This window comes from Triticum urartu, chromosome 3A (assembly GCF_056163025.1).
Source record: "Triticum urartu cultivar PI428250 chromosome 3A, HENAU_Tu73, whole genome shotgun sequence".
NCBI classification, from domain to species: Eukaryota; Viridiplantae; Streptophyta; class Magnoliopsida; order Poales; family Poaceae; genus Triticum; species Triticum urartu.
The window spans coordinates 322380586-322391857 of NC_141875.1; positions in this window are offsets into that span (position 1 = coordinate 322380586).

Consider the following 11272-nt stretch of genomic DNA (forward strand, 5'->3'; position numbering starts at 1 on the left):
TACTAGTAAAAAAAAGGTGCATGCAATTGAAGAGATTAATGTTTTGAGTGCAAAGATGGATGAACTTATGAAATTGTTTGCTAATAAGAATGCTCCTACTGATCCTAATGATATGCCTTTGTCTACTTTGATTGAGAATAATAATGAATCTATGGATGTGAATTTTGTTGGCAGGAACAATTTTGGTAATAACGTGTATAGAGGTAATTTTAATTCTAGGCCATTTCCTAGTAATTCCTCTAATAATTATGGTAATTCCTACAAAAATTCTTATGGAAATTATAATAAGATGCCCTCTGATTTTGAATCTAGTATTAAAGAATTTATTACTTCGCAAAAGAGTTTCAATGCTTTGATTGAAGAAAAATTGCTTAAGATTGATGAGTTGGCTAGGAACGTGGATAGAATTTCTCTTGATGTTGATTCTTTGAAACTTAGATCTATTCCACATAAGCATGATATCAATGAGTCTCTCAAAGTCATTAGAATTTCCATTAATGAGTGCAAAGAAAGAACCACTAGGATGCGTGCTAAGAAAGATTGCTTTGTGAAAGCATGCTCTTCTAGTTTTCATGATAGTAAAGATGAAGATCTAAAAGTAATTGATGTGTCCCCTATTGAATCCTTGTTTTGCAATATGAATCTTGATAATGATGGGACTGGAGATGCATCAACTTTAGTTAGAAGGCGACCCAAAAATTCAGAGTTTTTAGATCTTGATGCAAAAATTGGTAGAAGTGGGATTGAAGAGGTCAAAACTTTAGATAGCAATGAACCCACTATCTTGGATTTCAAGGAATTTAATTATGATAATTTCTCTTTGATAGATTGTATTTCCTTGTTGCAATCTGTGCTAAATTCTCCTCATGCTTATAGTCAAAATAAAGCTTTTACTAAACATATTGTTGATGCTTTGATGCGATCTTATGAAGAAAAACTTGAGTTGGAAGTTTCTATCCCTAGAAAACGTTATGATGAATGGGAACTTACAATTAAAATTAAAATTAAAGATCATGAATGCTATGCTTTGTGTGATTTGGGTGCTAGTGTTTCCACGATATCAAAAAATTTGTGTGATTTGCTAGGTTTCCGTGAATTTGATGATTGTTCTCTAAACTTGCACCTTGCGGATTCCACCATTAAGAAACCTATGGGAAATATTAATGATGTTCTTATTGTTGCAAATAGGAACTATGTGCCCGTAGATTTCATTGTTCTTGATATAGATTGCAATCCTTCATGTCCTATTATTCTTGGTAGACCTTTCCTTAGAATGATTGGTGCAATTATTGATATGATCGAAGGGAATATTAGATTCCAATTACCGTTAAGTAAGGGCATGGAACACTTTCCTAGAAAGAAAATTAAATTACCTTATGAATCTATTATGAGAGCCACTTATGTATTGCATACCAAAGATGGCAATACCTAGATCTATCCTTGCTTTTATGCCTAGCTAAAGGCGTTAAAACGATAGCGTTTGTTGGGAGGCAACCCAATTTTATTTTTATTCCTTGCTTTTTGCTCCTGTTTAGTAATAAATAATTTATCTAGCCCCTATTTTTGTGGTGTTTTTGTGTTTAATTAGTGTTTGTGCCAAGTAGAACCGTTGGGAAGACTTGGGGAAAGTCTTTTTGATCCTGCTGTAAAAAACAGAAACTTTATCACTCGCAAGAATTGATGCCATTTTTTACTGGAGAGTGCTCTTTAGTTAATTATTTTTTCAGATGATTAATAGATAAATTCCTCACGTCCAGCAATTTATTTTAGAATTTTTGGGCTTCCATAAGTATTCGAAACCTACAGATTACTACAGACTGTTCTGTTTTTGACAGATTCTGTTTTTCGTGTGTTGTTTGCTTATTTGGATGAATCTATGGCTAGTAATAGAGTTTATAAACCATAGAGAAGTTGGAATACAGTAGGTTTAACACCAATATAAATAAAGAATGAGTTCATTACAGTACCTTGAAGTGGTGGTTTGTTTTCTTTTACTAACGGAGCTCACGAAGATTTTCTTTTAAGTTTTGTGTTGTGAAGTTTTCAGGTTTGGGGTAAGGATTTGATGGATTATGGAACAAGGAGTGGCAAGAGCCTAAGCTTGGGGATTCCCAAGGCATCCCAAGGTAAAATCCCAGGACACCAAAAATCCTAAGCTTGGGGATGCCCCGGAAGGCATCCCCTCTTTCGTCTTCGTCTATCGGTAACTTTACTTGGAGCTATATTTTTATTCGCCACATGATACGTGTTTTGCTTGGACCATATTTTATGATTTGAGTCTATGATTTCTAGTTTACCACAATCATCCTTGCTGTACACACCTTAGAATACTCTATGTGCTTCACTTATATCTTTTGAGCTATATAGTTTTTGCTCTAGTGCTTCGCTTATATCTTTTAGAGCACGGCTGTGGTTTTATTTATAGAAATAATTAATCTCTCATGCTTCACTTATATCATTTTGAGTCCTTTAGAACAGCATGGTAATTCACTTTGGTTATAAATTTTAAATTCTAAGAGAAGTTGGACGCTTGATAGATGGTTTTGAGATATAAAGGTGGTAATATTAGAAGTGTGCTAGTTGAGTAATTGTTAAATTGATGAATACTTGTGTTGAAGTTGGCAAGTCCCGTAGCATGCACGTATGGTGAACGCTATGTGACAAATTTTAAGCATGGGGTGTTCTTTGATTGCTTTCCTTATGAGTGGCGATCGGGGACGAGCGATGGTCTTTTCCTACCAATCTATCCCCCTAGGAGCATGCGCGTAGTGCTTGGTTTTGATGACTTGTAGATTTTTGCAATAAGTATGTGAGTTATTTATGACTAATGTCGAGTCCAAGGATTATACGCACTCTCACCCTTCCACCATTGCTAGCCTCTTCGGTACCGTGCATTGCCCTTTCTCACCTTGAGAGTTGGTGCAAACTTCGCCGGTGCATCCAAACCCCGTGATATGATACGCTCTATCACACATAAGCCTCCTTATATCTTCCTCAAAACAGCCACCACACCTACCTATTATGGCATTTCCATAGCCATTCTGAGATATATTACCATGCAACTTTCCATCATTCCATTTATTATGACATGCATCATCATTGTCATATTGCTTTGCATGATCATGTAGTTGACATCGTATTTGTGGCAAAGCCACCATTCATAATTTTTTCATACATGTCACTCTTGATTCATCGCAATCCCGGTACACCACCGGAGGCATTCACATAGAGTCATATTTTGTTCTAAGTATCGAGTTGTAATTCTTGAGTTGTAAGAAAATAAAAGTGTGATGATCATCATTAGAGCATTGTCCCATGTGAGGAAAGGATAATGGAGACTATGATTCCCCCACAAGTCGGGATGAGACTCCGGACAAAAAAAGAAGAAGAAAAAAAGAAAGAAAAGAGGCCAAAAGAAAAAAAGGGCCCAAATAAAAAAAAGAAAAATAATAATAATAAATAAATGAGAGAAAAAGAAGAAGGGACAATGTTACTATCCTTTTTCCACACTTGTGCTTCAAAGTAGCACCATGATCTTCATGATAGAGAGTCTCTTATTTTTCCACTTTCGTATACTAGTGGGAATTTTTCATTATAGAACTTGGCTTGTATATTCAAATGATGGGCTTCCTCAAACGCCCTAGGTCTTTGTGAGCAAGCGAGTTGGATGCACACCCACTTAGTTTCTTTGATGAGCTTTCATAAATTTATAGCTCTAGTGCATCCGTTGCATGGCAATCCCTACTCCTTGCATTGACATCAATCGGTGGGCATCTCCATAGCCCATTGATTATCCGCGTCAATGTGAGACTTTCTCCCTTTTTTGTCTTCTCACACAACCTCAATCATCATATTCTATTCCACCCATAGTGTTATGTCCATGGCTCGCGCTCATATATTGCATAAAAGTTGAAAGAGTTTGAAAAATCTAAGTATGAAACAATTGCTTGGCTTGTCATCGGGGTTGTGCATGATGAGAGCATTTTGTGTGACAAAAATGAAACATGGCCTAACTATATGACTTTGTAGGGATAAGTTTTCTTTGGCTATGGTATTTTGATAAGACATAACTGCTTGATTAGCATACTTGGAGTATTACTATTTTTTATGTCAATAATAAACTTTTATCTTGAATCTTTCGGATCGGAACATTCATGCCACAATAGAGAAAAATACATTGAAGAATATTCTAGAAAGCATTCCACATCAAAAATTCTGTATTTATCATTTACCTACTCGAGGACGAGTAGGAATTAAGCTTGGGGATGCTGATACGTCTCCAATGTATCTATAATTTTTGATTGTTCCATGCTATTATATTATCTGTTTTGGATGTTAATGGGCTTTATTTTACAATTTTATATTATTTTTGGGACTAACCTATTAACGGGAGGCCCAGCCCAAATTGCTGTTTTTTGCCTATTTTAGTGTTTTATAGAAAAGGAATATCAAATGGAGTCCAAACGGAATGAAACCTTCGGGAACGTGATTTATGGAACAAACGTGATCCAGAGGACTTGGAGGCGGCCACGAGGCAGGGGGCGCGCCTACCCCCCTGGGCGCGCCCTCCCCCTCGTGGGCCCCTCGTAGCTCCACCGACCTACTTCTTCCTCCTATATATGTTCACATACCCCGCAAACATCCAAGAGCACCACGAAACCCTATTTCCACCGCCGCAACCTTCTGTACCCAAGAGATCCCATCTTGGGCCTTTTCTGGAGCTCCACCGAAGGGGGCATTGATCACGGAGGGCCTCTACATCAACTCCATGGCCCCGCCGATGATGTGTCAGTAGTCTACCTCAGACCTTTGGGTCCATAGCTAGTAGCTAGATGGCTTCTTATCTCTCTTTGGATCTCAATACAAAGTTCTCCTCGATTCTCTTGGAGATCTATTCGATGTAACCTTCTTTTGCGGTGTGTTTGTCGAGATCCGATGAATTGTGCGTTTATGATCAAGTCTATCTATGAACAATATTTGAATATTCTCTGAATTCTTTTATGTATGATTGGTTTATCTTTGCAAGTCTCTTTGAATTATCAGTTTGGTTTAGCCTAATAGATTGATCTTTCTTGCAATGGGAGAAGTGCTTAAATTTGGGTTCAATCTTGCGGTGCTCGATCCCATTGACAGAAAGGGAAACGACACGTATTGTATTGTTGCCATTGAGGATAAAAAGATGGGGTTTATATCATATTGCATGAGTTTATCCCTCTACATCAAGTCATCTTGCTTAAGGCGTTACTCTGTTCTTATGAACTTAATAGTCTAGATGCATGCTGGATAGCGGTCGATGTGTGGAGTAGTAATAGTAGATGCAGGCAGGAGTTGGTCTACTTATCACAAACGTGATGCCTATATACATGATCATACCTACATATTCTCATAATTATTCGCTTTTCTATCAATTGCTCGACAGTAATTTGTTCACTCACCATAGTACTTATGCTATCTTGAGAGAAGCCACTAGTGAAACCTATGGCCCCCAGGTCTATTTTCCATCATACAAGTTTCCAATCTATTTTATTTTGCAATCTTTACTTTCAATCTATATCATAAAAATACCAAAAATACTTATCTTATTATTATCATCTCTATCAGATCTCACTCTTGCAAGTGGTTGTGAAGGGATTGACAACCCCTTTATCGCATTGGTTGCGAGGTTCTTATTTGTTTGTGTAGGTACGAGGTGACTCACGCGTGGTCTCCTACTGTATTGATACATTGGTTCTCAAAAACTGAGGGAAATACTTACGCTGCTTTACTGCACCACCCTTTCCTCTTCAAGGAAAAACCAACGCAGTGCTCAAGAGGTAGCAGGGATTTTCGGATGCTCGATCTTTCACGATTGGAGCGGATCCCACGAAGAACACGAAGAACACGAGGGGAAAACGAGGGGAAACACGAGGGGAAACATGAGAGGAAATCACTCAAACAACAAGATTCGATTACACATGTGCTAGATCATCGAAACACAAAGAGATACACGATCCACAATCAACAATGGACGATAGATGTAGCAAGTTCTTCTCCGTGAGGAGGCCTTGAGGGGGTCTTCCTGTGAGGGGTCTTGAATCCACTTGCGGGATCTTCTCCGAGGAGGTCATGAACTCCGATGGAGAAGGTATCAAGTGGAGAGCAAACCTCTATTTCAAATGAGCTTCTACTTTGCTAACTCTAAAATGGTGGAGGTGGAGTATATATAGCCTACGGCCACAAAGGGGTAAGTGAGGGGCGAAACAACTACATGGGCCTCGGCCTAGAGACTCTGCGCGCAGGCAGGCCGGAAGGTCCAGGCTCCGGAAGTTCCGGTCATGGTCCGAGGTATCCAGAGAGTTGGCACGTCTGTTCATCACCTGGAGTCTCGTGGGTCGAAGGTTTCGGGCCATGGGCGGAAGTTCCAGGCTTGGCAGAAACTTTCCACAGGTCTTAACGCAGTACGTTCTTCCTCCTTTAGTCCTTGGTTCCTGAGCACATGTTGTGTCTTCGCATTAGGTAGCAACCATGGCTCGCATGAATGGAAAGGGGAAGGACTTAGGAGCGAGTTCACCTTGTGTCCAATGGCGTATGCTTGAGGTCGAGGTCTCGTTGTAGTGTACATGGGGATGATCGTAGGATGCTCCGCATCAACTTGGGGGCTAATGTAGGTCATTTTCAATTCTTATGGAAGACCCGACTTATCTTGTCAGATTAAGCCGGCCCTTAGGGGCAACATATTTGATTTTGCTAAATAGTTCTGGAAGACCTGGTTTATCTTGTCAGATTAAGCCGGACCTTGGTGGCTACAGGTTTGATTTTGCTAAACAGTTATGGTAGACCCGGCTTATCTTGTCAGATTAAGCCGGCCCTTGGAGGCTACGGGTTTGATTTGCTAAAAGGTTATGGGTGACCCGACTTATTTTGTCATATTAAGCTGGCCCTTGGGGGCTACAGGTTTTATTTTGTTGAAGGTTATTGAAGACTCGGTTCCTCCTTGGTAGGGTAAACTGGCCCTTGGGGGCTACGTGTTTGAATTTATTAATGACTATTGAAGACCCGGTTTGTCCTTGTTAGGATAAACCGACCCTTGGGGGCTACATGAGCATTTGCATATAAACAGAAGGAAAAGTGTCTAGTTCGTACCTCATATTTTTGCCTCATCAGATTGACTAGGCCAGCCTCCATGTCACGACTTGTGTGTAGGCGGCTTAGGTAACCTGCGTGCAGCTCGACTGCGCTAAAATATGCATAGTTCTGTAAATCCAGCTTTAATTTGCCCTTATCTGCTGCTGACGGTTCTTCTTTAGCACTATGTTTGGCCAAAACAGTAGGATTCCCCGGCTCGGTATAGCCTGTGCCAGTGATGATGACATCTTCAGTGGCCTTAGCAAAATGAATCTCTTCAGTAAGCTTGGCAGGGCTTGGCGGCTTGGGGCTCAGTAGGTCATGACTCCCCGCCGGGTTGGTCTCAATATGGATTGATTGAAGAGCTAACAGGTCAATTTGTGGCGGCAGGTCATGGACACGGCCTTCAGGATTTTAAACTGAAGCATCAGGGGCCTCAGTCATTTGTGTTTCTGGTTCAGCAGGCCTAGGAGCTTTTGAAGACCCGCCCACTTTCTGCTTTTTGCCTGCTTTGGCTACACCCCTATAGCAAGGATACAAGAGATCATGAGTGTGCATTGTTACAAGTCATTTGTGAACAAAGTGAAATACTTACACATGGGCAACCTTGAAGACAGGCATTTGAGTTTCTATAGTCACCGGATGATGGAGAGGTTCCCTGATAGTTTGAGTCGAAAAGATTAAGAGGTTGGCGAAAAAGACCAACCTTCAGAAGAGAAATTGTCAGGATATGATGGACCTTGTTTCGACGCTTGCGAGGAGCAGGAGTATTGGATAAGCCATTGTTGAGGTCTTGAGAACCATCACTCCGGGTCATACGTCTGGAGTCATGCTCCTACTACTTCAAAGGAAAATTGGGGTCCAAATGAGCAAGGGGATGAGAAAATCTTACTTTTCGGATGACTCGCCGAGTTTTCTTTCTTGCCAAAGGATTTGAGTCGGAGGAGACATGTGTTACCTCTGTTGCATTTGCTTGTCTTGTCTCCGCGTCATCCTGTGAAGAGTCAGCATCAATAAGTTGCATAAAAAGACGACCAAGGAATCATGTTTTACCTCCGAGTCATCCAGCTTGAGAAGGTCTTCTGCTGTTCGTTTTTTACGACGACCCGGAGCATGGGTCTTGGCTTTAGGTTTTTAAACCGAGGCGGCGGCTTGCGATTTCCTGGTCCAGAAGGTGGAGCCGGCCTGCATAAGTGTAGAAAGAGATTAAAATGAGGTATAACCCTGAAGTTAACTTATATTGAAACAGATAAAGGTAAGCACTTACAGGTAGAGTTGGGTTCTGTTTAAGGAATGGTGGCAGGCCCACTTTATGACAGTTCTCTTAAGACTCGTCAAGCAGGGTCCTCATGGTCTTAAAGACATCTTCAACGGTGAAATTGTCTATTGTCAACCGCTGAGGGTCACTTGCTTTGTCAGAATATTCACACATGAAGCCGGGGCGACGGCTTATGGGAAGTATCTTCCAAGAGACCCAGCCCGCGAGGCCCGAGCCGCCCGCGCGCGCCGCCCCGCGTGCTTGGTTCCCCGCGCCGCCCGGCCACCTCCGCCGCCGCCGTCGACACGCCAGCCCTCGCTGACCCGCTTTGCTGCGCCAACGTCTCACCTCTCCATCGCCGCGCCATGCCGCCTGGCCACCTCCGCCGCCGCGCCGCCCGACCCTCCGCCCGACACCACCGCGTCACCTTCGCGCCGCCCTTGTCGCTGGCGAGCGCTCCAGCGACCGGATCCGGTGCTCCGCGCTTCCCCGGCCATCTCCGGCGCTCCCCCGACCAACTCCGACCACTTCTCCGGCGAGGATCCGGCGAGATCCGCCGCGGCCTCCATGATCCGTGCAAACCCTAGATCTGAAACTGAGAGGTTGATTTTCTCTATGTCCCAAAACCCCCTGATATTTTCATGCCTACTTCATCATGTCATATCTCCGTGCTCGGTGCTCCAAATCATGCATATGATATGTCAAATTGTTCGCCTCGTTGTGCTCTTCATATTAGTAGCATTTGCATACATGTTACTGTCCATTATGATGTCATTTGCATTGATGCAAGAGTGCTATAAAATGTTAGCTGCTGGTACTTATCAGATCATGATGATTTGTCATTTTTGTTTCATTTGATGTGTGCATTATATGAGCATGCTATCTACATGTGTTTTGAACTAAATCATGCTAGTTTTACAGGCGTGCAAGTCTTGTATTTTTGTGATCTATGTGCTGACTAGCACAAGCATGCAAACTAGGCTCCGAGATGTTGCTGTTTTCAGGGACTTAGGATTTTGCTAAGTCCTTTTCCTGCTGTTATTTTGATGCCATGTAAACTTGATGCTACATTGAGATCCATGCTTATTTTGGGATACTTCAGTGAGGATGTTTTGAATACGTGGTTATGCTCTATCCATTCATGCCCCTGTTTGAAATTATGGAGTGATGTAGCATGTCATTTTCTTGCTCTACTTTTGCTATAAAATGTTCCTGGTAGAATGTTAACATGTTAATCAATATTGCCATGGTTGTTGCTAGTGATCCATGCATCCTATTAACATGCTCTTGCCATGGTTAGCTTCATGAACATGTCATCTTGCTATTGGTATGCTTATGTTGTCATTTAATGCTTTGTGGTGAGTGGCATGAGCTCGCAAAGTTGCTAACATAATTCTGTTTATGCCATGCTCTGTTTTCACTGTCTGAAACTGTTAATAAAACTTGCTATGTTTACATGGGTTCCAACATATCTTCTGTGTCTTTTTGGCTCATGTTCCGTAAGGGATTTTTGTTCTATGCATTTAGTAAAATGATGCCATGCCTTTATTTGCCATGATCTGTTCCTGTCGCATGTTGTTTTCTAGCCCTAAACTTTGCTTCCTGATGTTGTTTTTGACATGTTAGTATTTTCACTAAGTCTATGATGCTGATATCTTTTGCACTTTTGCCATGCTTGTTTGAACCTATTCTTGAGTGATTTAGCCGTAGCTCAGTGTTCATGTTTTGACAAGCATCTCTTGTACATCACTTTCATATGCTTTATCGCTATGTTGGAGTGCAGTAGCTTAGTTTTGTTTTGCATCCTAAGTGCTATGATGCTGTTAATCGCAGATTTACGTCATTCTTGTTTTTCTTGCCTTTTTCAAACTGTGCATCCGTTTCCGGTGATCTTTATATCGATTTCGACCGAAATCACCTCATCTTTCCAGCGGCATACTTGGTTTGCCAAGTTGATGCCTTGATCATTCTTTCCCTTCCGGAGCACGCATATGCATTGCATATCATATCTTGCATATCATGCCATGTGTTGCATCATGTTGCTTGTGCATTGCACCGTGATTGATTGGAGTTCCATTGCTTGTGTTCTTGCCTTGGGTAGAGCCGGGAGACGAGTACGTGAACGACGAACCTGTTGAGTACGCTAACGAGGACCAACCTTTCGACAACTCTGAGAACTTTGCAGGCAAGATGACCACACCCTCGAAATCACTTCTATCTTTGGTTCCTAGTTGTTCGCTCTATCGTTATGTCACGCTACCTACCACTTGCTATATCATGCCTCCCATATTGCCATGTCAAGCCTCTAACCCACCTTCCTGGCAAACCGTTGTTTGGCTATGTTACCGCTTTTGCTCAGCCCCTCTTATAGCGTTGCTAGTTGCAGGTGAAGTTGAAGTTTGTTCCATGTTGGAACATGGATATGTTGGGATGTCATATTATCTCTTATTTAATTTAATGCATCTATATACTTGGTAAAGGGTGAAAGGCTCAGCCTTTTGCCTGGTGTTTTGTTCCAGTCTTGCCGCCCTAGTTTCCGTCATACCGGTGTTATATTCCTTGATTTTGCGTTCCTTACGCGGTTGGGTGTTATGGGAACCCCTTGATAGCTCGCTTTGAATAAAACTCCTCCAGCAAGGCCCAACGTTGGTTTTAACATTTGCCACCTAAGCCTTTTTCCCTTGGGTTCCACGGACTCAAGGGCCATCTTTATTTTAAATCCCCGGGCCAGCGCTCCTCTAAGTGTTGGTCCAACCTGTAATCCGCCGGTGGCCACCAGGGGCAACTCTGGGCTGGCCTACCGGAAGTGTGAACAATCCGGTGTGCCCTCAAAACGAGAAATGTGCAGCTCCTATCGGGAATTGTCGGCACAGTCGGGCGGCTTTGCTGGTCTTGTTTTACCATTGTCGA